The sequence below is a fragment of the Carcharhinus amblyrhynchos genome, chromosome X (assembly GCF_965287045.1).
Source record: "Carcharhinus amblyrhynchos chromosome X, sCarAmb.v2.hapA, whole genome shotgun sequence".
NCBI lineage: Eukaryota > Metazoa > Chordata > Chondrichthyes > Carcharhiniformes > Carcharhinidae > Carcharhinus > Carcharhinus amblyrhynchos.
The window spans coordinates 6,821,693-6,847,565 of NC_137359.1; the positions used below are offsets into that span (position 1 = coordinate 6,821,693).

The window sequence follows — 25,873 nt, forward strand, 5'->3', positions numbered from 1 at the left end:
CCTTAAAACCTGTGTGTGTTGGTTAAACTGAAGGAGGAGTAAAGGAGTATTGTTTTATAATGCAATTGAATAAATGTTTTTTTCTTGTTAAAACTAATTAGCAGTCCTGTGACTCTGTTCTTTCGTGTTTGATTTGAAAAAAAGCTATGGTTTTTTGAGCCCGGGTTCCATTCTGGGACCTTCCCATCCAGTTGTAACATCAATTGGAATGTTAATTGTTCACTGAATCCAGTTTTCCAGTTAGTTCGGATGATGGCCATAATTGGAATCACTGGTCTATGATGACTGAATGATAAATTATATTTTTATTCTGATTATGTGGGATCACATCTCTTGATTCTGTTCATTTTTCTGTGAAGGCTACTATCCAATGCCTGCAACGTAGTATATGATTAAATAATAAATTCAAATAGGATAAAAAGGCATTTGTTGAAGCTTTTCATTTTGCGCTCATCAGGGCATTTGCAAGAATACCAAGTATAAAGGGAGCAACAATTTATACTTCGAGAACAGTGCTGATTGGTCGGTAAGTGGACTCCGAGAGATGTTGCCATGGAGAATGCACTAGTTAACAGATGACTGATAGTTAACTGTCGAGCTTTGTTTAAATTCAAACCAGGCCGGTTGACTCAGTGGTTGTTCAAGGCATTGCCCTGGGGAATGAACCAGAGAATGGCTGTCCCCTATTTTGTTTTGCTGAAACAGGCGCGGTGTGTGTACCTGTCCTCCCTGTGATGAACTGGGCCCTGTGCATTAATATATGTAGCTGTTAGCATGTGTATGCCACACTGAGCCTGACCGATGGTCATAAACTGGTTGTCAGCATAATTCTGAGCACGCTCGGAAATGTTTATTGAATGTTGTCCGATCGCAAACGCTCATCAAATGTTGGACACTGTATTTTGTGTTTTACAAATATGGGCTGGTTGGGTAAGGTTTGTACCTTTGCCTGTTGAGAGTAGCGCCTGTTTCATTCATACCTAGCATCATACCGGCACTGAAATTGAAAATCACATTACTTATTTGTGTGATAGGCAGAATGTCTTTTTTTCAGCGATACTCGAGTTCCATATTACCAAACAGTGATTAAAATAGGATAGTTCAGTTATAATGATGCAGAATTGCCTTGACCAGTTCCTCCACCATTTTCAGTATAAATTGGGATGCGGAGCATTTTTACTCTATTAAGACTTGGATTTTCAGCCTTGTTAAATAAGCTCTTAAAAGTAAGTATGTTTGCCTATTGCTAATGTTCCAGGAGGCGCAAAAATCACTTAGTGCTAAAGGTTGATGTGGTACAGCTTTAACTCAGCGACTCATTCATACAGTTAGCTTTTGATTCATACTCCAGTGGGGAGGGAAGATGGGAGGAGCATGACAAGTTCATTGGCAATTTAGTTTTTGTAAGCTGTATCTGCTCAGGCCAGCTTGGAAGAAGTATCACAAAAGCCTAGTTACCCTCCATGTTGGAAGTGATGTGACATTGGAGAAGGCAATTGGAAAGGAGCAGTCAAAGTTTCCAATCCATTTGATTGGATTGATGCAATGCTGCTGCCCTTTGTACTAGTTTGTGTTCAGCAATTGTGGAATATCAACTATGATATGACATTGCAGTAGGATAGTCTTTTATAATAAGTCTCTCATATGTTGTGTGCAAGACAAAATATTGGTGACATATTTTAAAAAAAACTCCACAGATTAATTTTATAATGTCGATCTGTTGCCTATTTGCGATGTGTTTATTGTAAAATACATGCACTTGAAAAGTAGGGCAAGTCTCCAAGTCTCTGTTATGTTCCACAAGGGGTAAACACTGGCTGCTTGTTCAGTTTGTGTGATACGTGCAATCTATATTAGATCAAGTTGATATTCTGAGAGGAAGTGTTATGTGAAACAAGTTGCCTGTGCTGCTATGAAATCAGGATTGTTTATACTGAGTGGAAAGTTGGCGTGAGAACTTTTTTTTTAACAGGGCTTAGAGGATTTGTGCAGGGCTTTGTGAGGGTCCTGCTGATACAGTATTCACAGTGAACTTGACCATCTTTCTTGATGAGTTCAACAGATCTCCTTGGTTGAATCAGAGTGTTGTATGTTCTGTATCCCTGTCTCTGTATTGGTCAATGGCATTGCATACCCATCCCTGATCAACTGATTGAATGCTTTTGTATAGCTTGATGTTGTAGCTCTGGGACTGATCAGTGCAATATCTTAGGAAAAGATTTGGTTCACATCTTGTACTAATCTCAGTTAACCACAAGAAGGGTAGGTTAGTGATGATGTCTGATACCAGCAATATCTTTGAGAGATCATTTGACACCAGGTTATAGTCCAACAGGTTTATTTGAAATCGCAAGCTTTTTGTAGTGTTGCACCTTCGTCAGGTGAAGTTCACCTGGGAATCTTTTATAGTGAACCAAACTTTTATTTAATAACACAGTGTAAATATAATTCTAACAAGTGAAGCAACTTAACTATTAACAGTTGAACAATGTTTAAAATTTTACTTTTAATCTTACTGCTGTTTCAGTTCCAAAGAAGCAACAATTCTCTCTCAGATGTAAATGCCACTTTAAGTACAGTTAGCAAGCATATACTTACAATAAATTTTGTTAACAGTCTTGAAGCTTTCAGAGAGATTTTATGGTGAGGGACAATGTTCTTAGGAATCAAAAGAGATTTTTAATGGCTATGACTCACCTTTCACGGGTAGCACAGTGGTTAGCACTGCTGCTTCACAGCTCCAGGGACCTGGGTTCAAATCCCGGCTCAGGTCATTGCCTGTGTGGAGTTTGCACAATTCTCCCTGTGACTGCGAGGGTTTCCTCCCACAGTCCAAAGATGTGTGGTTAGGTTGATTGGCCATTCTAAATTGCCCCTTAGTGTCCTGGGATGCATAGGTTAGATGGATTGGTGGGTAACTATGTAGGGATATGGGGATAGGGCCTGGGTGGGATTGTGGTTGAAGCAGACTCTAGGCCGAATGGCCTCCTTCTGCACTGTAGGATTCTACGGTTCCCTCACCTTGCAGTACAAATATCTCCCACTTTCTATGCCTTTTAGCTTTAACAAAGGGTCATCTGGACTTGACACCAGCTCTCTTCTCTCCTTATGGATGCTGCCAGACCTGCTGAGATTTTCCAGCATTTTCTCTTTTGGTTTCAGATCCCAGCATCTGCAGTAATTTGCTTTTATTGAATGTTCTCAGGAACCGCCTGCACATCTCTGACTTCAGGGCTGCACACACAACTGTAAATCGAGTTAAATGGGATGGCTTCTTGGAGCATATCTGGCTCTGTTCTGCTGGCTTACGCTTACTCCATTGTTATAGCCTTTCTCAAGCTTGAGCAGAGCTGAGCGAGAGACATTTCTCCCAGCTCCCTCTCAGTCCACTAAAAGAATAACACCTGCCATACTTTTGCCACAGTTAAGAGCACAGAGTGCTCCAGCTCCACCCTTTCTCTCTTGTTGCTGGGACAGATCACTTTGGATTTTAGTAGGAACTGAAGTTAACCCCTTAACTGTCAATATGAAATCTAGTCACAGCTCTCCCCAGGCACAGAAATATTAAATTAAACCTACTCAAAACTATGCCTTCTAATGTTTTACCCATCCAAATTCAAGTCCCTTAAATCTATTACTGGACTTCTTAATACCTCCCCGCTTCGAAAGAAAGAAATCTTCCTAATCATGAAGATTTCTTTACTTACCATGGAGTTGAATGTTTCTAGACACAAAGGCTGCCTGCAGAAAAAAAATCCAAATTTTAAACATTCCCCCTAAAGAATTTTTAAAAATATTAATTGCATGTTTATCATTACAGCCTGCACTAATCCAGGCGAGTGGCTAGTGTTCCATCTAGTGCCTTGTAGATGGTGGACAGGTTTGGGGAGTCAGGTGAGTGACCTGCTCTGGTAGCCAAAGTGTTTATATGGCTGGGTCCAGCTCAGTTTCTGGTCAATGGTAACCCCCAGGATGTTGACAGTGGGGGGATTTATATATATATATAAAGGGGAGATAGTTAGATTTTCTCTCGTAGGACATGAGCATTGCCTGGCATTTGTGTAGCGCAAATGTTACTTACCTGCGCCTTTCTGCATATTGACATGCTTCTATATCTGAGAAGTTGTGAATGTTGGACAAGTAGGCAAATAACTCTACTTTGAACCTTAAAGTCATGGGAAGGTCATTGATGAAGCAGTTGAAGGTGGATGGGCCGAGGACACTAACCCTGAGGAACTCCTGCAGTGATGTTCTGGAGCTGAGATGATTGACCTCCAATCACCACAACCATCTTTCTTTGTGCCAGGTGTGACTCCAACCAGCAGAGAGATTTCCCCCTGATTCCCACTGACTCCAGTTATGCTAGGGCTCCTTGATGCCACACTTGGTCGAATGCGGCCTTGATGTCAAGGGCTGTCACACTCACCTCATCTCTGGAATCCAGCTCTTTTTGTTCATATTTGAACCAAGGGTTTGGAGTCAAGTGGTCCTCAGAACCCAAACTGAGCATCAATGAGCAGAGTATTGCTGACTAAGTGCCAATTGACAGTGACCAGGTTATGTCTAAGTAAGAGACATTTGGTATCACTGTCGGCAATATCTACTGTCACTTGGCTGATTAACTGACTGCAAGAACAATAGTTGCTCAGGTTGGATTTGTCCTTTTTTTTGTGTATTGGATGTACCCGGGTAATTTTTGTAGTTGTCCTGAAGCAGCTTGGCTAGATGGCTCAGTAAGTTTTGGAGCACGAGTCTTTAACACTACAGGCAGGAGGTTGTCAGGGCCTGTAGCCTTTGCAATATCCAGTGGGGGGGGTGAATCATATTGGCTAATTGGTTTCTGTGATGCTGGGGAGCTCAGGAAGAGGCAGTGATGGATCATGCACTCTGCAGCTATGACTGAAGGTTATTATAAACACTCCAACCTTGATGTGCTGGGCTCTGCATTATTAAAGATGGTGATGTTCACTGAGCCTGCGTCAACCCACACTGGTTATTTAATGACTGAATATGACTGTACTGCAAAACTTGGATTTGATCCATTGACTTTAGGAACTCTGAATTCTGTCCCTTGCCTGCTGCTTTAGTTCTTAAGCATGCATATAGTCCTGCGTTGAGGAGGTCTTGTGATGCAATGGGTAACATCCCTGCCTTGAGTCAGAAGCTTTGGGTTCAAGCCCCAATTCAGAACTTGCTGGCTTCATCAAGTTGGCACCTCATTTTGAGAATGCTCCTGGTGTGCCCTTCTGCACTCTTTATTGAACCAGGGTTGATCCCCCTGGCTTGCTGGTAATGGCAGAGGCGGGGATATGCTGGGCCACTGCATTACAGATTGTGGTTGAGTGCAGTTCTGCTGCTGCTGATGGCCCACAGCGCTTTGTGGATGCCCAGTCTTGAGTTGCTAGATCTGTTTGAAGTCTATCCCATTTAGCACGGTGGTAGTGCCACACAACACAATGGAGGGTATTTTCAATGTGAAGATAGGACTCTGTCTCCACAAGGACTGTGCAGTGGTCACTCTTACCCATCCTGTCACTGACAGATATATCTGCGGCAGACATCTTGGTGAGGATGAGGTCAAATGTTTCACTTTTTGTTCTCTCGTTTGGGGAGGCGGTAATGTACCCAAGATCACCATTGCAGATGTCAGACCAGCTTTCTTGAAGGTCAACTCATGGAAAGTGAATGACCCAGATGGAGTACCTGGACCAGCATTCAGATCCTGCGTGCATCATTCAGGGGGTATTCGCAAGCATCTTCAACCTCTCTTTACGACAACATGAGGTCTCTATCTGCATCATCCCGGTACCAAAGAAAAGCCAGGCAGCATGCCTTAATGATTTGCCCGGTTGCTCTGACATCCATCATTATGATGTGCTTTGAAAAGCTAGTCATGGCATGAATCAATTCCAGCCTTCCAGATTGCCTGGATCCACTACAGTTCGCCTACCACTGCAATAGATCCACAGCAGATGCCGTTTCCCTGGCCCTGCACTCAACCCTGGAACACCTATGTCAGACTCCTATTTATTGACTACAGCTCAGCCTTCAACACCATTATTCCCACGAAACCTATCTTCAAACTCCGTGGTCTGGGCCTTGGCTCTTCCCTCTGCGACTGGACGCTAGACTTCCTAACCCACAGACCACAATCAGCAAGGATAGACAACAACAACACCTCCATGACCAGTGCCCCACAAAGCTGTGTTCTCAGCTCTCTTCTATACTCCTTATACACCTTAGACCAAATTCCCCACCAACTCGATTTTCAAGTTTGCTGATGACACCACCATAGTGGGTCGGATCTCAAACAATGACGAGACAGAGTACAGGAATGAGAGAATCTCGTGAACTAGTGCGATGAAATAATCTCCCACTCAATGTCAACAAAACAAAGGAGATTGTCATTGACTTCAGGAAGCGTAAAGGAGAACGTGCCCCTGTCTACGTCAATAGGGACGAAGTAGAAAGGGTCGAGAGCTTCATGTTTCTAGGTGTCCGGGTCACCAACAACCTGTTCTGGTCCCTCCACGCCCACACTATAGTTAAGAAAGCCCACTAATGCCTCTACTTTCTCAGAAGACAAAGGAAATTTGGCATGTCAGCTACGAATCTTTCTCTTTTACAGATGCACCACAAAAAGCATCTTTTCCAGATGTATCATAGCTTGATATGGCTCCTGCTCTAACCAAGACTGCAAGAAGCTACAAAGGGTTGCGAATGAAGCCCAATCCATCATGCAAACCAGCCTCCCATCCATTAACTCCATCTATACTTCCTGCTACCTCGGAAAAGCAGCTAGCATAATAAACCCTGGACATGCTCTCTTTTACTTTCTTCCACCAGGAAAAAGATACAAAAGTCTGAGACTATGTACCAACCGACTCAAGAACAGCTTCTTCCCTGCTGCTGTCAGACTTTTGAGTGGACCTACCTCGCAGTAAGTTAATCTTTCTCTACACCCTAGCTATGACTGTAAAACTACATTCCGCACTCTCTCATTCTCTGTGAATGGTATGCCTTGTATAGCATGCAAAAAACAATACTTTTCACTGGATCACAATACATGTGACAAATCAATCAAATGTTGCGATGTTGTCCCTGGAATAGTAATCCAGAGAGCCAGGTAATATCTGTGGAATTTAAATCCCACTATAGCAGATGGTGAAATTTGAATTCAATAACAAATTCTGGAATTAAAAGGCTGATGATGACCATGAAACTATTGTGGATTGTTGTTTTAAAAAAAAAACCTACTCCATTCATGGCATTGCCTGGTGTACACTCCCGATCCACGTGAATGTGGTTGACTTTTAACTTGCCGCTGAAATGGCTGAGCAAGACATGCAATTCAAGTGCCATTCGGGATGAGTAGCAAATGCTGACCCAGCCAATGGCAGCTATATCCCATTGAATGAATAATGAAATACCTGCTGCAGGCCCAGTATGGCAAATTGGTCTGCCCCTGAAGGATATATCAGCAGTGGTGCTGCCAATCTGAAGTCCCCTACTCAGAATACATTATGTGCCTATCCACGTGGAGGAGTACTGATTCATCAGCCGAGGGGGACAGTATGTGGTAATCAGCAGGAGGTTTCCTTGCTCATGTTTGACCTGAGGCCATGAGACTTCATAGGGGAAAGAGTTAATTGTTGAGGACTCCCAGGGCAACCGCCTCCCGACTCTGAACCGCTGTGCCGCCACCTCTGCTGGGTCTGTCCCCTCGCTGGGGGCAGAGTGATGATGGAGTAGTCTGCGATTTGTATCCCCTATGTAATCTTTCTTTCTGGATTTCCTCTCCCTTTTGAACTTGGGTCAGCCACTTGCTATATATGGCAAGAACTCAAGCATTAATTCTCAAACAGATTTTGCAACTCAGGCCAGGAACATTCAGACACAGCTTGAATCGCAATGTCCATTGACACTTTTCTTTGGCTCTGACGTGTTCTAGTCTCTCAAGTGCTTGCCTTTTTCAGAAGAGACTGATATTGACACTGTGAGTTTGACAGGTCAGGCCTGTCATTTTCCTAGGCCAACCTTTGCACAATCCCCTTTGACCTAAAGTTGCAAAACCCTGAATTTTTGGGTGCCAGTTCTGAATTCTGAAGGGAATGCCATCCCCTGCTATTCCCCAGTATTTAGGCTGTCGTGTTCCTGGATACTGTGTGGCAAACAATGGGTGCAGCACCTTCAGTTTTCTGCCAAGTTTACTTTCACCATATCCAATCCTGCAATTGTCCTCTTCCAACAATATAATTTGAAACATTTTAGATTTTGCAGAATGCAAATCTTTTGGGGCAAATGATTTGGTGGTACTTTGTAGATTGAGAGCTCATTTGAGCTTGGGATCTCTGCATGGCATTGAGCCATTTATAGTTTGATGTTTGTAGGTTCCTCTCAGACAGTGTTGTCCAGTGACGTTGGGTAGATAATGACTTTTCTGATGAAATTTAGAACTTAAGCACTAGACATCTATTGCGCACATGTCCTCAATAACCCAGTCTGCATGGTGTGCGCTTGTGTTGCCAAGTTGTGATTGTAGATTGGTGTTTGTCAAATTATAAAATGCGAAGGAGAAAGCATTGCATGGTCCTTTTCAAAAGGTGGGCCTTTTTCTGTGCTTCGAAAATAAAAAAAATCTAAGTACAGGTAGGGTGCCCAAACTGAAACATCTAAAATGAAACGTGTATCTAAAACCAAGCAGTAAGTTGACCAAGGCAACAGGCTTTGCCCAGGCTTTCGGGTTTTTGAATATTTTTGAATTCAGTCTATCAATTTGAATTAGGTACTTGGATACCAAGAACCTATCAAATTTAAATTTGATTGTTTTGGCGATCTAAGATCAATCCTATTGTCATCATGGGTATAAAAAGAAGAGGGCAGTGGGACAAAGGCAGAGAGCACCTGCCAAAGTAACAGCTGTTAATTCAGCCAGAACTGCTGGCTGTCTCTCATAGCCTCATTTATGTCTTAAGAGAAAGCACCATCTTGAAGGTACCAAAGAAGACAGAAGAATCAGCAGAGAAGAATATTTCGGAAGACACAAAACCTCTTTATAATTTAGAGAGTGACTAAAATTCTATTTTTTGTTAATGAGTGGGAATTGTATTTGTTGGAACAGCATTCCGTTAGAATTCCATTAGGATTAGACAGAGTCAGCATGGATTTATAATGGAGAAATCATGCTTGACAAATCTGAGTTATTTGAAAATGTAACTAGTAGAGTAAACAAGGGGGAGCCAGTTGATGTGTTATATTTGGACTTTCAGAAAGTGTTTGACAAAATCCCGCATAAGAGATTATTGTGCAAGATTAAAGTGCGTGGGTTTGGGGGAAGTGTTTTGAGATGGATAGAAAACTGGGTGGCAGAGGAGAAACGAAGAGTAGGAACTAATGGGTGCTTTTCAAATTGGCTGACAGTAACGAATGGGGTGCCACAGGGATCTGTGCTGGGACCCCAGCTATTCACAATATATATTAATGATTTGGATGAGGGAACGAAATGTAACATCTCAAAGTTTGCAGATGATACCAAGCCGGATGTGAGGGTGAACTCTGACGCGGATGCAGAGATCCTTCGGAATGATCTGGGCAGGTCAGGTGAGTGGGCAAATCAATGGCAGATGCAGTATAATTTGGATAAATGTGAGGTTATTCACTTTGGAAGCAAAAACAAGAAGGCAGATTATTACCTGAATGGCTGTAAATTGGGAGAGGGGAGTGTGCAGAGGGATCTGGGTGTCCTCGTGCACCAGTCGCTGAAGGTAAGCATGCAGGTGCAGCAGGCAATAAAGAAGGCAAATGGCATGTTGGCCTTCATTGCGAGAGGTTTCGCGTACAGGAGCAGGGATGTTGCAATTATATAGGGCCTTGGTGAGGCCACACCCAGAATATTGTGAGCAATTTTGGTCTCCTTTTCTGAGGAAGGATGTTCTTGCTCTCAAGGGAGTGCAGTGAAGGTTTACCAGGCTGATTCCAGGGATAGCGGGACTGATGTATGAGGAGAGATTGACTAGGTTAGGATTGTTTTCACTGGAGTTCAGATGAATGATGGGGGATCTCATAGAGATTTATAAAATTCTAACAGGACTGGAGAGGATAGATCAGGAAGGATGTTCCTGATGTTGGGGGAGTCCAGAACCAGGGGTCACAGTCCGAGGATTGGGGCTAGACCATTTAGGACGGAGGTGAGGAGACATTTCTTCACCCGGTGAGCCTGTGGGATTCATTCCCACAGGAAGGAGTTGATGCCAAAACATTGAATGTATTCAAGAGGCGGCTGGATATAGCACTTGGGGCGAATGGGATCAAAGGTTATGGGGAGAAAGCAGGATTATTCTGTTGAGTTGGACGATCAGCTATGAATGGTGGAGCAAGCTCAAAGGGCTGAATGGCCTCCTCCTGCTCCTATCTTCTATGTTTCAAAGTATTTTATTTGGTTTGTTAATAATTTAGTTAACTTGTTCACTGTTAGATAAGTTGTTACTTGTTGACTTTAGAGAGAGTCTCAGAGTTATTTTGATTTAACACTAAAAGTTGCTGAAGAGCAGATTGTACCACTTCACACACACACTAACAGGTTATAGGACGAGGTGGTGCTCTTTGAGTAGTTAGGTGTTAGTTCTCAGAGAGGGGATCCACCTCTGCTTCATGACAGTATGGAATTGAATCTTAACAAAGGTCTTGTGGCAGTGAGTCACTTTGAGCCAGAAACTCTGGGTTCAACTACTAACTCAGGACTTAATGGCCGAGGAAGGTTTTTCATACATGGTCAAACAAATTGAGTATCAGCCTGCAAATCTTTTCAACACCCCAATGGCAGGTTGTAAGAATGGGATAGATTCCTGGTTAGCCTTGCTTGGTGCAGAATGGCATCCCTTAAGCTATAAGGCTCTTGCTGCTGAATGGTCACATCAGAACCTGTCCTGGTCCCTCCATGCTGACACTATAGTTAAGAAAGCCCACCAACGCCTTTACTTTGTCAGAAGACTAAGGAAATTTGGCATGTCAGCTACGACTCTTACCAACTTTTATAGATGCACCATAGAAAGCATTCTTTCTGATTGAATCGCAGGTCCTGCTCTGCCCAAGACTGCAAGAAACTACAAAAGGTTGTGAATGTAGCCCAATCCATCACGCAAACCAGCCTCCCATTTATTGACTCTGTCTATGCTTCCTGCTGCCTCGGCAAAGCAGCCAGCATAATGAAGGACCCCATGCATCCTGGACATTCCCTCTCTCCCACCTCCTTCCATCAGGAAAAAGGGATAAAAGTCTAAGGTCACGTACCAACCGACTCAAGAATAGCTTCTTCCCTGCTGCTGTCAGACTTTTGAATGGACTTACCTGGCATTAAGTTGATCTTTCTCTACACCCTAGCTATGACTGTAACACTACATTCTGCACTCTCTCCTTTGCTTCTCTATGAATGGTATGCTTTGTACAGCACGAAAGAAACAATACTTTTCCCTGTATGCTAATACGTGTGACAATAATAAACCAAATTAGATCGAATCAGAACACTGATAAGTAAGTGTGGCCATTTCGGAGTTAGATTAACATGATCTTGACTGAATCGATCATTAGAATCGAGTGTTTGCATCGGTTCACACCTTCAACAATTCATGCTAAGTATTTAGTTGAATTGGGTTTTGCTCCGTTGTTGCTCATCTGCCTTGAGTTCTGACAGAACTGGTTCATTGCAAACTGCAGCCAGCCACTGAATGAACGTAGTTTAAAACGGTTGCCACCTATGCTGTGCACATGCTGCAAGAAAATGACGTGACTCCTGTTCATGTTCATGGCTCAATAAGCAATCAACAATATTGAACTGCTGGACCTTGAAGAACCAAGATATTTTTCGTACTGTTTTTTATAAGCTTTTCTGTTGCTCAAAGCTTGAGCTGAAGATTAATTTGAAAGCTATTTCAGAGCAGTTTGTTTTTGTGTTCTACACTGAGATGCTGGTTCAACCTTTTTGTGGCAGAAACGAGGTCATATGTTAGAAAGTTTGAAATTCAAAACATATTTTCTTTCAAAAAGATCAGTGCAAGTCCTTTTAAGCATTAAGTATGCAGTGGTAGTTGGATGCCATTTCGGTTCCAGTAGAAAGTTTGTGATCTCAATTGTGCAAAGGTGAAGAGAGCAGACTCAGTGGTTTCTAGCACAGCTTAGGAAAAAGTGTTCATAGAATCCTTACAGTGCAGAAGGAGGCCATTTGGCCCATCGAGTCTGCACTGACCACAGTCCTACCAAGGCCCATTGCCATAACCCCATGCATTTACCCTAGCTAGTCCCCCTGTCACTAAGAGGCAGTTTAGCATAGCCAATCAACTTACCTGCACATCTTTGGACTGTGGGAGGAAACTGGAGCACATGGAGAAAACCCATGCAGCCATGGGGAGAATGTGCAAACTCCACACAGACAGTGATCCAAGCTGGGAATCGAATCCAGGTCCCTGGTGCTGTGAGGCAGCAGTGCTTGCCACAGTAATCTAGCTGGCCAAAGAGTGACTTTGGAGGAAGCTTGGCACCTGTTCTAGGGGAGGTGATGGCCTAGTAATGTTATCATAAGACTATTAATCCAGAAACTCAGCTAATGTTCTTTAAAGTTTACTTATTAGTCACAAGTAGGCTTACATTCACATTGCAATGAAGTTACTGTGAAAATCCCCTTATCTGCACACTCTGGCACCTGGTCGAGTACTGAGAAAGAATTTAGCATGGCCGATGCACCTAAACAGCATATCTTTTGAACTGTGGGAGGAAACCAGAGCACCCGGAGGAAACCCATGCAGACAAGGGGAGAATGTGCAAACTGCAGCAGATAGTGACGCAAGCCAGGAGTCAAACCTTGGCACTGTGAGGCAGCAGTGCTAACCATTGTGCCGCCCATCTGGGGACCCAGGTTTGATTCCTGCCACGGCATAAGGTGGAATTTGAAGTAAATGAAGAAGATCTGGAATTAAGAACCGACTGATGACCATGGAACCATTGTCGATTGTCTTAATAGCCCATCTGGTTCACTAATGTCCTTTAGGGAAGGAAATCTTGCCGGGTCTTGCCTACATGTGACTCTGGACGTTCACTCTCAACTGCCCTCGGGCAACCAGGAGTGGGCAATACATGCTACTCATGATGTGGAGATGCCGGCGTTGGACTGGGGTAAACACAGTAAGAAGTCTCTCAACACCAGGTTAAAGTCCAACAGGTTTATTTGATAGTAAATGCCGCAAGCTTTCGGAACACTGTTCCTTCGTCAGGTGAGTGGAGAGTTCTGATCACAAACAGGGCATATAAAGGCACACACAGTTTACAGAATACTAATTAGACTGTGAGTCTTTACAGCTAATCTGCTATTCAAGTCTTAAAGGTGCAGACAGTGTGAGTGGAGATAGCATTAAGCATAGGTTAAAGAGATATGTATTGTCTCCAGACAGGACAGTAAGTGAGATGTTACAAGTTCAGGCAAATCATGGGAGTTACAGATAGTGCGACATGAACCCATGATCCCAGTTGAGGACGTCCTCGTGTGTGGAACTTGGCTATCAGTTTCTGCTCAGCGACTCTGCGCTGTCGTATGTCGTGAAGGCCGCCTTGGAGAACGTTTACCCGATGGTCAGAGGTCGAATGCCCATGACCGCTGAAGTGTTCACCAACAGGAAGGGAACAGTCTTGCCTTGTGATTGTCGAGTGGTGTTCATTCATCCGTTGTTGTAGCATCTGCATGGTCTCCCCAATGTACCATGCCTCGGGACATCCTTTCTTGCAGCGTGTTAGGTAGACAACGTTGGCCGAGTTGCAAGAGTATGTGCCGTGTACCTGGTGGATGGCGTTCTCGTGTGAGATGATGGCATCTATGTTGATGATCCGGCATGTTTTGCAGAGGTTGCTGTGGCAAGGTTGTGTGGTGTTGTGATCATTGTTCTTCTGAAGGCTGGGTAGTTTGCTGTGGATAATGGTCTGTTGGAGGTTGTGCGGTTGTTTGAAGGCAAGAAGTTGGGGGGGGGGGGTGGGGGGGAGTGGGTGGTGGGATGTAGGGATGGCCCTGGCGAGATGCTCATCTTCATCAATGACATGTTGAAGACTCCGGAGAAGATGTCGTAGCTTCTCCGCCCTGGGGAAGTACTGGACAACGAAGGGTACTCTGTCCACCCGTGTCCTGTGTTTGTCTCCTGAGGAGATCAGTGTGGTTTTTCGCTGTGGCGCGTTGGAACTGTTGATTGATGAGTTGAGGTGCCATATCCTGTTCTTATGAGGGCATTTTTCAGCATCTCGAGGTGTCTGTTGCGATCCTTCTCATCTGAGCAGATCCTGTGTATATGGAGGACTTGTCCGTAGGGGATGGCTTCTTTAACGTGTTTAGGGTGGAAGCTGGAGAAATGGAGCATCATGAGGTTATCTGTGGGCTTGCGGTACAGTGAGGTGCTGAGGTGACTGTCCTCAATGGAGATGTGTGTGTCCAAGAATGCAACCAATTCCGGAGAATAGTCCATGGTGAGTCTGATGGTGGGATGGAACTTGTTGATGTCATCATATAGTTGTTTCAGTGATTGTTCCCCATGAGTCCAAAGGAAGAAAATGTCATCGATGTATCGAGTGTATAGCATCGGTTGAAGGTCCTGTGCGATGAAGAAGTCTTGTTCGAGCCTGTGCATGAAGATGTTGGCATATTGAGGTGTGAATTTGGCCCCCATGGCTGTTCCGGGTGTCTGGATGAAGAACTGGTTGTTGAAGGTGAAGACATTGTGGTCCAGGATGAAGCGGATGAGTTGTAAAATTGCATCTGGAAACTGGCAGTTGTCGGCGTTATTTACAGAGGCTGTTGCAGCAAATCCATCATCATGGGGGATGCTGGTGTAGAGTGTCGAGACGTCCATTGTGACGAGGAGCGCTCCTGGTTCAACTGCTCCATGTGTGCTGAGTTTCTGTAGGAAGTCTGTAGTGTCGCAACAAAAGCTGGGGGTTTTTTGTACAATGGGTTTCAGGATGCCCTCGACGTAGCTGGAGAGGTTCTCGTGCAGGGTCCCGTTGCCTGATACGATGGGACGGCCGGTTGTGTTTGCCTTGTGTATCTTTGGGAGGCAGTAGAGATCTCCAACGCGGGGAGTATATAGGATGATCTTTGGGTAAACGTTCCCCAAGGCAGCCTTCACAACATATGACAGCGCAGAGACTGATAGCCAAGTTCTGCACACGTGAGGACAGCCTCAACCGGGATCTTGGGTTCATGTCACACTATCTGTAACCCCCACGACTTGCCTGAGCTTACAAAATCTCACTTACTGTCTGGCCTGGAGACAATACACATCTCTTTAACCTGTGCTTAACCCTCTCTCCACTCACATTGTCTGCACCTTTAAGACTTGAATAGCAGATTAGCTGTAAAGACTCACATTGTAATCAGTATTCTGTAAACTGTGTGTGCCTTTATACGCCCTGTTTCTGATCAGAACTCTCCACTCAGCTGACGAAGGAACAGTGTTCCGAAAGCTAGTGGCGTTTACTACCAAATAAGCCTGTTGGACTTTAACCTGGTGTTGGAGACTTCTTACAATAAATGCTGGCCAGCCAGCCAGCGACGCCCATGCCCCATGAATGAATAAAAAACCAGGTACGGTGCATCATGAGTGACTTTTTTATTGGACGACTTTAGCCATCATTGTGATGTTGGCCAAAGAGCCCTTTATGATATCTTCAGCTTTTTCAGGGCTATCTTTCTTGTCTTAATATCTTGTATATTCCTTTTATATAAAACTGCAGACCCCTTTAAGAAGCAGTCCAGAACTGCAGATTCCAGCATCTGCAATAATTTACTTTTGTTTTAACCCAGTGCTTTGTCTTTGTTAAAATCCACAGCATGCAGATGAGGAACCAAGCTTTGAGCAATGTAACATGTGTTTATTGCTAGATATAAGGTGTAAATTCCCCAAAGTGCTGATTGGATGGCCGACCGTGCCTCTTTACAGGCAAATTGAACAAGATGTACCTCGGCAGTGGAGTCCCTTGTAAGGATGGTCATTGGGAATCAGTTTTTTAGCACTTAAGTAACAGCATCAAATTTTCTGTGTCAGTTATCAGTGCTGAAACTGGAAAATCTCTGGAGTTTTCAAACTAAACCTTGCTGGAAATCTCTAGCAATCCCCGATTTAGAGAGCAACTGTCGATCAAAATCTTGTGAATTGACAATGGCTTAATGCAGTTTGGAGTTTTAGTCAATGTAGATAGCAAAAAAGGAATCTTTGGCTAACGTCATCGTCTAATGATGGTGAAAGTGAACTAAAGGTAAGCCAACAAGAAGTCACTCATATATAATGCATCATACCTGCACACTCACAGCATTGTTAGGGATAGAGCTTCTTGAGTGTTGGAGCTGCACTCATCCAGGCAAGTGGAGAGTATTCCATCACACCCCTGACTTGTGCCTTGTAGATGGAGGACAGGCTTTGGGGAGCCAAGAGGTGAGATAATCACAGCAGGATTCCCAGTCTTTGACCTGCTCTGGTAGCCACAGTTTTGTATGGCTAGTGCAGATCAGTTTCTGGTCTATGGTAACCCCCAGGATGTTGATAGTGGGGGATTCACTGATGGTAATGCTATTGAATGTTAAGTGGAAGTGGTTCAGCTCTTGTTGGAGATAACTTTGCAGTTATGTGATGCAAGCATTACTTTCATGAGAACATAAGGAATAGGAGAAGGAATAGACATCTCGGCCCGTCGAGCCTGCTCTGCCATTCAGTATGATCGTGACTGATCTTGAGCTCCCCCCACCCATCTATCAACCCAAACCAGAAACTTTGCTGACCTCAGAACTCCTCTCCTGACTTGTGAAAATATTCCCTTGGTGCATTGGGAAGAGAAAGTCCACTGAATACTGAGGCAAGCTCTGCTGGCGAAAAATGTCCGTTACCTGTTCTTAGGGATATAGAAAAAGCAAAGAGATGAGAGTTGGCCCTGATTGACTTTCATACCAGTTTGATTTGGTACACTTTAAAGTGACTGACAGTGCATCTGAAAGAGCATTCCAGTAGTGCGTTTTTGATTGGTATCTGAAAGTTTCTTTGGCTCCACCAATAATTGGCTAAAATGTATTGCAAGTTTAACTTGTTGATTAGACACAACAGTGTACTTTTTTAACATATCAATAGTGTTTTTACCTGAATGGAGAAATATACAATACAGGAACAGGCCATTTGGTTCAACCAGTAAGTGCTACAGTCAATCCTCCTGTCATCCTTCCTTATCTAACTCGAGGCCCTTCTTATTCAGATGTTTATCTAGATTTCCCTTGAATGCATCTTTAGTATTTGAGGTGGCACAGTGCCTAGTGCAGTTCAGTTTCTGATCTATAGTAACCCCCAGGATGTTGATTGTGGGGGATTCACCGATGGTAATGCTATTGCTGCCTCACAGCTTTAGGGAAACGGGTTCAATTCCGGCCTTGGGTCACTGTGTGGAGTTTGCACATTCTCCCAGTGTTTGCATGGGTATCTTCCGGGTACTGTGGCTTCCTCCAGAGATATGCAGATTAGGTGGATTGACCATGCTAAATTGCCCCTTAGTGTTCAAAGATGTGTAGGTTAGGTGGATTGGCCATGCTAAAATACGTGTGTAGTTATGGGGATAGGGTGGGGGAGAGGGCCTGGATAAGATACTTTCTTTGAAAGTCAGTGCAGACTTGATGGGCTGAATGTTTCCTTATGTTTTGATTGAATGAGTTTGTTAAAAGATCTCCATGATTATTTCCATTTCTCTATTGAGGAATGGGAAAAGTTGTCATGCACAAAGATGTTTGGATGCAGACTGAATTTGATTTGGAAGGAACTCCCCAGCTGCTTTTCTTTTACCTTTTTGCTTTGTTCTCCCACTCTTCTAGACTTGGTGTGACTTGCTCTTGAAGAGGTGCCATTTTCAGGCTGTTTGTCACACTTTGAAATATTAGCAATTTTGCAGCAGGTAGTTATTAAAGGAAAAACAATCTAATGGAAGCTGTTTGCCTTCAGCAAATGGAAAAGTCTGTGAACAATGCTAACAGCAGCTGCTGTGTCAATTTGAGTGAAACATTTTTTTTGCAAGTGCACAGAGAAGAAGGCTCTTCATTGATTTTCGGCAAATCATCTCTTAAGGGCTAAAATAAGCACGGGGAGGAATCGCTGTGCAGTGACACTCCTACAGAGAGGAACGTAGTGTAGCTGTATCTGAAGTGTTCAAGTTTGGCACAGCTCCCGGTGACCTCTCATTCAGCAGCTGGAGGAAGTCTGATTCTGAGCTCCTCGTAAGAACAATTGGCTTGTCATAGCAGCAATGGGGGCTTTCTCAAAGAGGAGGGTTTGGTGAACTGGATGCTTGGCATGTTACGATGCAAATGATTTGAGCAAGGAAGGCTCCCTTTTGTAAGCACAATGTCCCTTCCAGTATAAGGCAACAAATACTGCTGTGGTGAGTTGATTTCAATTTTTCGAAGCTGTGTTCTAATTGTTAGTGCAGCTGACACATTGGTATGTTCTTGAAATTTCTGATGCAGTATATTAAGGATGTGTTAAATATAGCCCCTATTATGCTTGATCTTTCAATCCTGGAACAAGCTACATTTTTCTTAATTTGTCATCCAGGTAGAGATTTTGATTAACATTTAAGAAGTTGCATGCCTGAAAAAAATAGAAGTAGCACCATGTGTGTTATTAGAGGGGGAAATACCTTTTGTTAAGATAGTACATATTATTAGATTTAATATGTTGTAGTCGGATAGCCTCTCTTCCTTGTTCACCGCCCCCCCAATTCTGTTTTTTCCCCAGGTTTTCAAACTTGGGTCTCGAGCCACTGATCATTTCAGACACTAATTTACACAATGTATTTGTTTTTAATGAAATAACTGTTCACATTTGGTAGAAAGCTCTGACTGATTTTTAAAGCTGCTTTGAGTGCTCGCTCTTGTTTGAAATGTCTATGGAAATTAGTTGGGTGAAGTGTGCTTCTTGATTACCATTAAAGCTTCGTCAAAGGGCAGTGCCGAGAAACCTCAACAAAAAAAACTCAGAATATAATGACTGTCTTTTAACATGCAGCTTGTTTCAGAGGATATAAGACAATTGTCTGATATCTCTCACTTTCAATGATACATGATCAGCTGCTGTTAGGGCTGAATGGAGACTCAAAAGGAAAAGCCTGCACTGTCATTGCAAAAGAAAAAGGTATCTTTTGTCTTGGGGTTTATTCTAAAATAATGGGATCTTCCCAGTACCATCTGTGCAAAGGAGGTTAATTGTCTTTTGGTGTATGCTGATCCTTCAAACACCCATGGGGGAGTGTGTACAGTTTATATTTTGCATCAATTTATTTTGTTATATCTCAAATTAAATTGTTTTTTCACATTTAAAACAGGTTTTAGTGCATTTTAAATATTGAATAATCAACAGTTAAGATACAGAGATTGACATTTATTCAAATATATCACCTGTAAAATACCAACAATGTGTAGCTTTACATTTCCTGACTTTGCAAGTTGTTTCATTTGCACTGTCAAATTTCCCATCATGTATTTGAAATATTTGAGAAGGCATATGCAGCCTTTTTGTTTTCCCTTTTAAATGCAATATTGAGAGAGCAAGGTTGACTATAGTTGCACTGTATGGGCATCAGACTTCTGTTTTTAGTGTTTCTGAGTGAAAAGCTGTAGAAGCAGGGTGACGTTAATATACTGCACTACACAAGAGATAAAATTTTTAATTGTGTAAGCAATCTAAAGTGTTGTTCAATCGGCCTTATTTTAAAATTGAAGAATTATTTCTGAGTGCTCTGCACTATTTAACCTTCCTGTTGCATTGTTTTCCCTGACATCCCCTTTATTGCAATAGTCCCAAGTAAATGGTGACATCTAACGCTGAGATTTGAAATCACTAAACATCTACAGCCGTGAGTCCGTGGTGTGTTGTGAGATTTCACAAGTGTGCTGCATCCTGAAGCACCTTACCAGATGGTAGGGGACCATCTCTATCTGACCTGCTACTACCTTGTGGGGAGCACTGAGCCTTATGGGTCACTTGGCATTTTCTACATATTTAATGAATCATTGTGCCCTGTCGGATTTTGGTCAGCTATATTTATTTAACCTTTTAAGAAGTGTTACAGTTGCATTATTACATTAGGGGGCATTGGAATTAGAATATTGTCCATTGCGCGCTGCAGCAAATTTGCATGCTGTTTTGAATCTGATTTGTTAAAATAAATTGAAACAAAAGTGTCGGTGATCTTTGTTCCCAAAAATACGTATTCCCATATAATATGAGTGCCAGTGAGTTGTTCTGCAGTCCTGAATTATCTTCCTATTGCGTAGAGTAAGGCCCTGTATAAGTAGGTCACAGCAAGGCAGGACAACTGAATAAAGAAAATGAGTGGCGGTATTATTTATTTATGTGTTTCAGGGAGCTCGACGAACAAATATTAGTGAGGGCAAATTCCAGCTATTAGCTTCGATTATGACCTTCTGTGAGGTACAGTGTTCGATGTTATTCCTAGCAGCCTGATTCACGTGGGTATTTTGCACCTCTTTTACCAGTGGCTTTTGAGGAATGTTTCTGACACGCACTGAATAGCTAATTATTTGTTTCAGATTTCAACTTTTTATTTCTCAAAAGTACTTTCTGAAATGCTGATTGAGCACAGTGGAAATGGCGACATTTGATTCTTTCCGATCTTGTAAAAAAAATCACAACAGGAAAAATACCCTGCAACTGGTTAATGTAACTGCCTACAGTGTTGCTGCAAAGGGGCGAATCAGATTGGCCAGTGCCAAGCACCAATGAGCAGGAAGCTGCCTACTGGAGAATTGCAGTGAAACCCCTGTCTAAATCCGTTGCTATTTTTAGAAAGTGATGGCGTATTGTTTTCAGGGAAGCACCTCCTAACTGTAAGCTCTTGCATCTTAGAAATTTTAATGTTCTTCTCAATGGGCCTTTACCCTGTAAGGATTGCAAAAGCATTGCTTTGCATAAAGCTGAAATTTGAGGTTTATTCATCAAATATTATGAATGGAGAAGTATTCTAAGGTGCAGTGTATTTTTAAAATCCCACCTTTATTATAGCTAATACAGAAAATGGGTTTTGTGCAAATCTTGTCTGGAAAGGAGGTCTTAATTTTATAATTAAATTTTTTTAAAATATGACATTAAATGATAATTGTTAAAGACTTAAATATTCAAATGATTTAATCGGCTTCTTGATCAGCTTTTGTTGTTGAAGTGATTGCTGCTTTCTGCAGGTGTAATGTTGTTATGGAGGGCAGCTTTGAAATATTACCTTGCCGACTCTCTCATTGTCCAACACGTCACATCAGCAGCCTTTCTCCCATGAGTTAAAGCATCCCACGCTGCCCTAAGGGATTGCTGCTGATTCATTCTTTTACTTACTTGCATTTTTTTTTGCCTGAAATCTTAATGAGTACAAGAGCCAGGACTGAGTGAAGGGAGAGAAAGCTAGATGACCACAAAGAACAGGAGGGGAAAGTGAACAGGAAAGGATAGCAACCGATGCATCATTGATAAATGGTCTCACCTTTGCTCAGCTTTGTATCATCATCTGGTTTCTACTTTATACCTGCACACCTCTGTGAAATACCGCAAATAGATTATCAGTGTTCTCGTGCAGATTTGAGACATTGAGTCATGTCACGCCATGCGCATGTATTGGAATATGTGTCACGCATACAAACTTGTGTGATAAAAATGTCTGTCATACTGACACAGACAGATGCATGCAATTACAGACCCTTTAATGGACCTCCACATTCCTACTGCAGTCTCAGTATGTGTCTATGGCTTGTATGATCTTTGATTTCAGAGTTGCAGTTGTTGAGTGTTTCATTTTTAATTCAATTTAAGTTCAGATTATATATTTGCCCATTTCTGCCTGACAGTTTTTATTGCTGTCACTTTCTCTTTGTTATCTAACATATCCATTCGTTGTGTGCGTAGTCATCTGTTGTGCATCCTAACATGGCTATAGAGCCCAATGGCAGGCTTGCATGGCCTTCCATAGTGCTGGCAAGGATGGATTATCTGATTTTGATGGGACTGCCCAGTCTTTCTAGCTTGTGTCTTGTCCTTGACTGCCTGTGTTCTTTGCTGTTCGAAGCAAACAACACCGCTACTCGAGATGACTTCCCAGGTAGTTTTTAAATTGTGCATTTCCTGCCCCAGTCCATGGTGGATATAGCACATTTCCTGAGGTTCACCTTCAAGGAGTCCTTGACCCTTAACCTTGGACTGCAGGGTAGGTTGAGATTAAGTTGTGAATACATGATCATCTTGGGGATTTTATCATCAGTCCTACTATATATCACATGCCTACTCCATCTGAGCTGAACTGGGGTTTGATAATTCCAGACATTTTTGCTCAGTGTTGGGCACTGCCCTCCCATTGGATGCACATGATGTTCCCAAGGAATCTCAAATGTAACCTATTCAACTGCTTAATGTCTGGGGTTTGTAGTCCATGTCTCAAAGGCATATAGGAGGGTAGATATTGCCACAACATTTTATGCAGTAAGTTTCATACCTCGGCTCCTTCACGGTCTTGTGCATAAATGATCAAATACTGAGCTTGTTCTGTCAGTTCTATTTGCCGCGGCGCTGTCAGCTCACTGCAAATATAACCAAGTATTTGATCAAGGTAAGCCAGTGCTACATGTAAATGCACTTTACCAGGGCCATGTTGGTAAAGATGTGTGACCAGCTTAGAGGCAGTCAGTTGTGAGGCTTTTCCAAAGGTGACAGCGAGGTGGCAGATATAATTGACAGAACAAGCTCAAAATAGGCCCCATTGTTTTTCTGGTGGCTCTTTAATCACTTGTGTGATACTTTTAATGTGTTTTTTTTTTAATGGTTCAATCCTTCCCTAATTGACAGTTTAAAGGCATAAATACTGCAGATGCTGGAAATCTGAATTCAAAAGAGAAAATGCTGGAAAGACTCAGCAGGTCTGACAGCATCTGTGGAGGGAGAAACAGAATTTACATTTTGAGTCAGAATGACAGTTCTTCAGCACTAAAGAAGAGTCATATCAGACTCGAAACGTTAACTCCAGAAAAACATTCGGGCCTATTTTGAACTTGTTCTGTCAATTCTATCTGCCACCTCGCTATCACCTTTGGAGAAGCCTCACAATTGACCGCCTCCAAACATCACGTGTATCCAATGGGAGGACAGTGCCTGACACTGAGCAAAATTCTGTTTCTCCCTCACAGATGCTGCCAAAGCTCTGTTGAGTCTTTCCAGCATTTTCTGTTTTGATTTATTATTGACTGATCCTTGTTATTTTTTGGGGAGGTGCGAGGAAGTGGGTCTCTGACTCTATTCCTCATGACCTTGGACACCTTTATTATATCGGGCAGGCAGTCCATCAGGATCGGGATAACTTGCTTCTACTCCAGCTTGATGGGATCAGAAACAGCTGATAAGTCCAATATGTGGTCAGCAGATTCTGCCATATGCAGGGCAGGTGGTGCTTGAAGGGGTTAGGTAGATAGATTTTTTGGAGATTCACCTGATGCCTTGACATTGTCTCTGCAAGTTCCTATTGATGTTTCTTGCTTACGTTTGCTGTCTTCTCAGCTGAGCCTTTTGCATTTTGGTCAGTCACAAGCCATGGCCACCCATGAGTCGATGGCAGTGTTTGACCTCTCCAGGGTGCTTTGAGTACATGCCCTGCTGAGAGTTTTCTTGCTTTTTGCTGGGGTTGAAGTAGAACAGTTACTTTTGGGGCCTGGTGCCAAGCATACAAGCAACATGTCCTGTCTGGTGCAGGGGGTTTTGAGTGAGAAAGCACCCCAATGCTGGACATTTGGACTGGAGATGATACTGTTGGACCACCTTTCTTGCCACCAGATTTGGAGGATCTTGCAAAGGCACTGCAGCTATTTCTTGTCCGGTGCTTCGAGGTGTCTGCTGTAGGTTGTCCAATTTTCTGAAGTATATAGGAGTGTGAGAATCACTGCTGCCTGGTAAGCTATGGCCTTAAGCTTGGCTTTGACATCTTGGTCCTCAAATTCTTCTCTTCAAGTCAGTTGAAGTCTGAGATGGCATGTTGGAGGCCATAATACATCCCAAGATATGGAAAATAATCCAAAGCTTCCAGGATTTTGCTGTTGATCTTCATGAATGCCCTCACAGCTTGTGCTTTGGGAGCTGGTTGCAAGAGGAACTTATTTTTCCAGGTGTTTAGTGAAAGGCCTAATCTGCCTTGGAGTAGGAGTCAAGCTTATGATGTATCTCAGAAGAGGCTGACAGGGCTGTGGTTTCTTTTGCTAATTATTGCTTTCTGTGTTTGTTCTTGACTATTTTAATTGCAGCTACTGGAACATTGCACAAAATGCAGAATCAATCATAAAAGGAACTTGGGGCGTGTTTTGTACTCAGATGCAAAACCCTCCCTGAGCTCATTTTGCCCATGAGAGCTACCTCATGCCCCCATCAACCCTACTCAACAAAACATTTGGCCCCCATGTTAGCTGATAACAGTTTCTTTTCAGTGGACTGTTTCCTATCCCCTTTCAAATCTGCCATCATTAGATCTCTACTCCAAAAAAAACACACTTTTACGCCTCTGCCATTGTAAACTACTGTCCCATCTCCAACCTCCTTTTCTTCTGAAAAGTCCTTGAACGTGTCGTCACCCCCTAAATCCCACTTCCCTGGAATTCCATGTTTGAATCCCTCCAAACAGCTTTTTGCCCTTGCACAGTACGAAATGGCCTCATTCAGAGCCGCAAATGACGTCCTCTGTCTGCAGCCTTGCCCATGGTTTGATCGCTCCATCCTCCTCCCACACCCCCTCCACTGTCACCCAGCTGGGTGGGGCTGCTCTCACCTGATTCCATTCTTACCTATCTCATTGCAGTCAGAGAATCACCGGCAATGGCTTCTCTTTGGGGTGGCATGGTGGCACAGTAGTTAGTGCTGCTGCCTCACAGTGCCAGGAACCCGGGTTCGATTCCCAGGTTTGATGCCTGGCTTAGGTCACTGTCTGTGTGGAGCCTGCATGTTCTCCACGTGTCTGCATGGGTTTCCTCCGGGTGCTCCAGTTTCATCCCACGGTCTGAAAGATGTTTTGGTTAGGTGGATTGGCCATGCTAAATTTCCCCTCATTGTACCCGAACAGGTGCCTGAATGTGGTGACTAGGGGATTTTCACAGTAACTTCATTGTGGTGTGAATGTAAGCTGACTTGTAACACTGATAAATAAACTTTAAACTTCCTTTTCCTGCACCTTTACCTCTAATGTCTCTGCCCCCTCCCCCGATGTATCTATCCTTGATTTCACCTCCCCTCCCTCCCTTTCTATTTCTCATCTTCACACTATTCATCATAATCTCCCAAAGGCTCAGTATCAGGTTCTGCATTAATGCTGACGACGACCAATTCTACCTCACCATCACCTCTTTGGTCCCTGCCACAAGCACAGTTTCCTAGGCACTGATTCCATTGCTCTCTCCAGCCGTGGCTGCCTCTGAATCAGAGAGTTTGCAACATGAAGTCCTATTTGACCCAGAGGTGAACATCTGACCACGTATCCATTCCATAACCAAAGCTGCCTGCTTTATCTTCTGTAGTGTTTACCTCGCCTCCACGCTCCTCATTGCAACCTTGCCCATGAGAGCTACCTCATGCCCCCATCAACCCTACTCAACAAAACATTTGGCCCCCATGTTAGCTGATAACAGTTTCTTTTCAGTGGACTGTTTCAACCTTGCCTCAGGTCATCTATTGAAACCCACATGCCTTTTTAGCTTTCGATGTCATTATTTCAGTGTTCTCCGAGCCAATCTTCCAGCCTCCATAAACTTGAACTTTTCCAAAACAATTGCTGCCTATACCCTAAA

General features: G+C 43.2%; 1 protein-coding gene across 10 annotated transcripts in view; it reads left to right on the plus strand.

Moving 5' to 3' along the window:
• Positions 1-25,873, plus strand: part of r3hdm2 (R3H domain containing 2) — a 304,603-nt gene that overhangs the window by 78,061 nt on the left and 200,669 nt on the right. The window contains exon 3 of one of the 10 annotated variants that reach the window (XM_080218004.1): positions 458-526. The exons of the other annotated variants lie outside the window; for them this stretch is intronic. The gene's annotated coding sequence lies outside the window, so the exon portion shown is untranslated. The remainder of the gene's footprint in view (positions 1-457; positions 527-25,873) is intronic. 10 annotated transcript variants of the gene reach the window in all.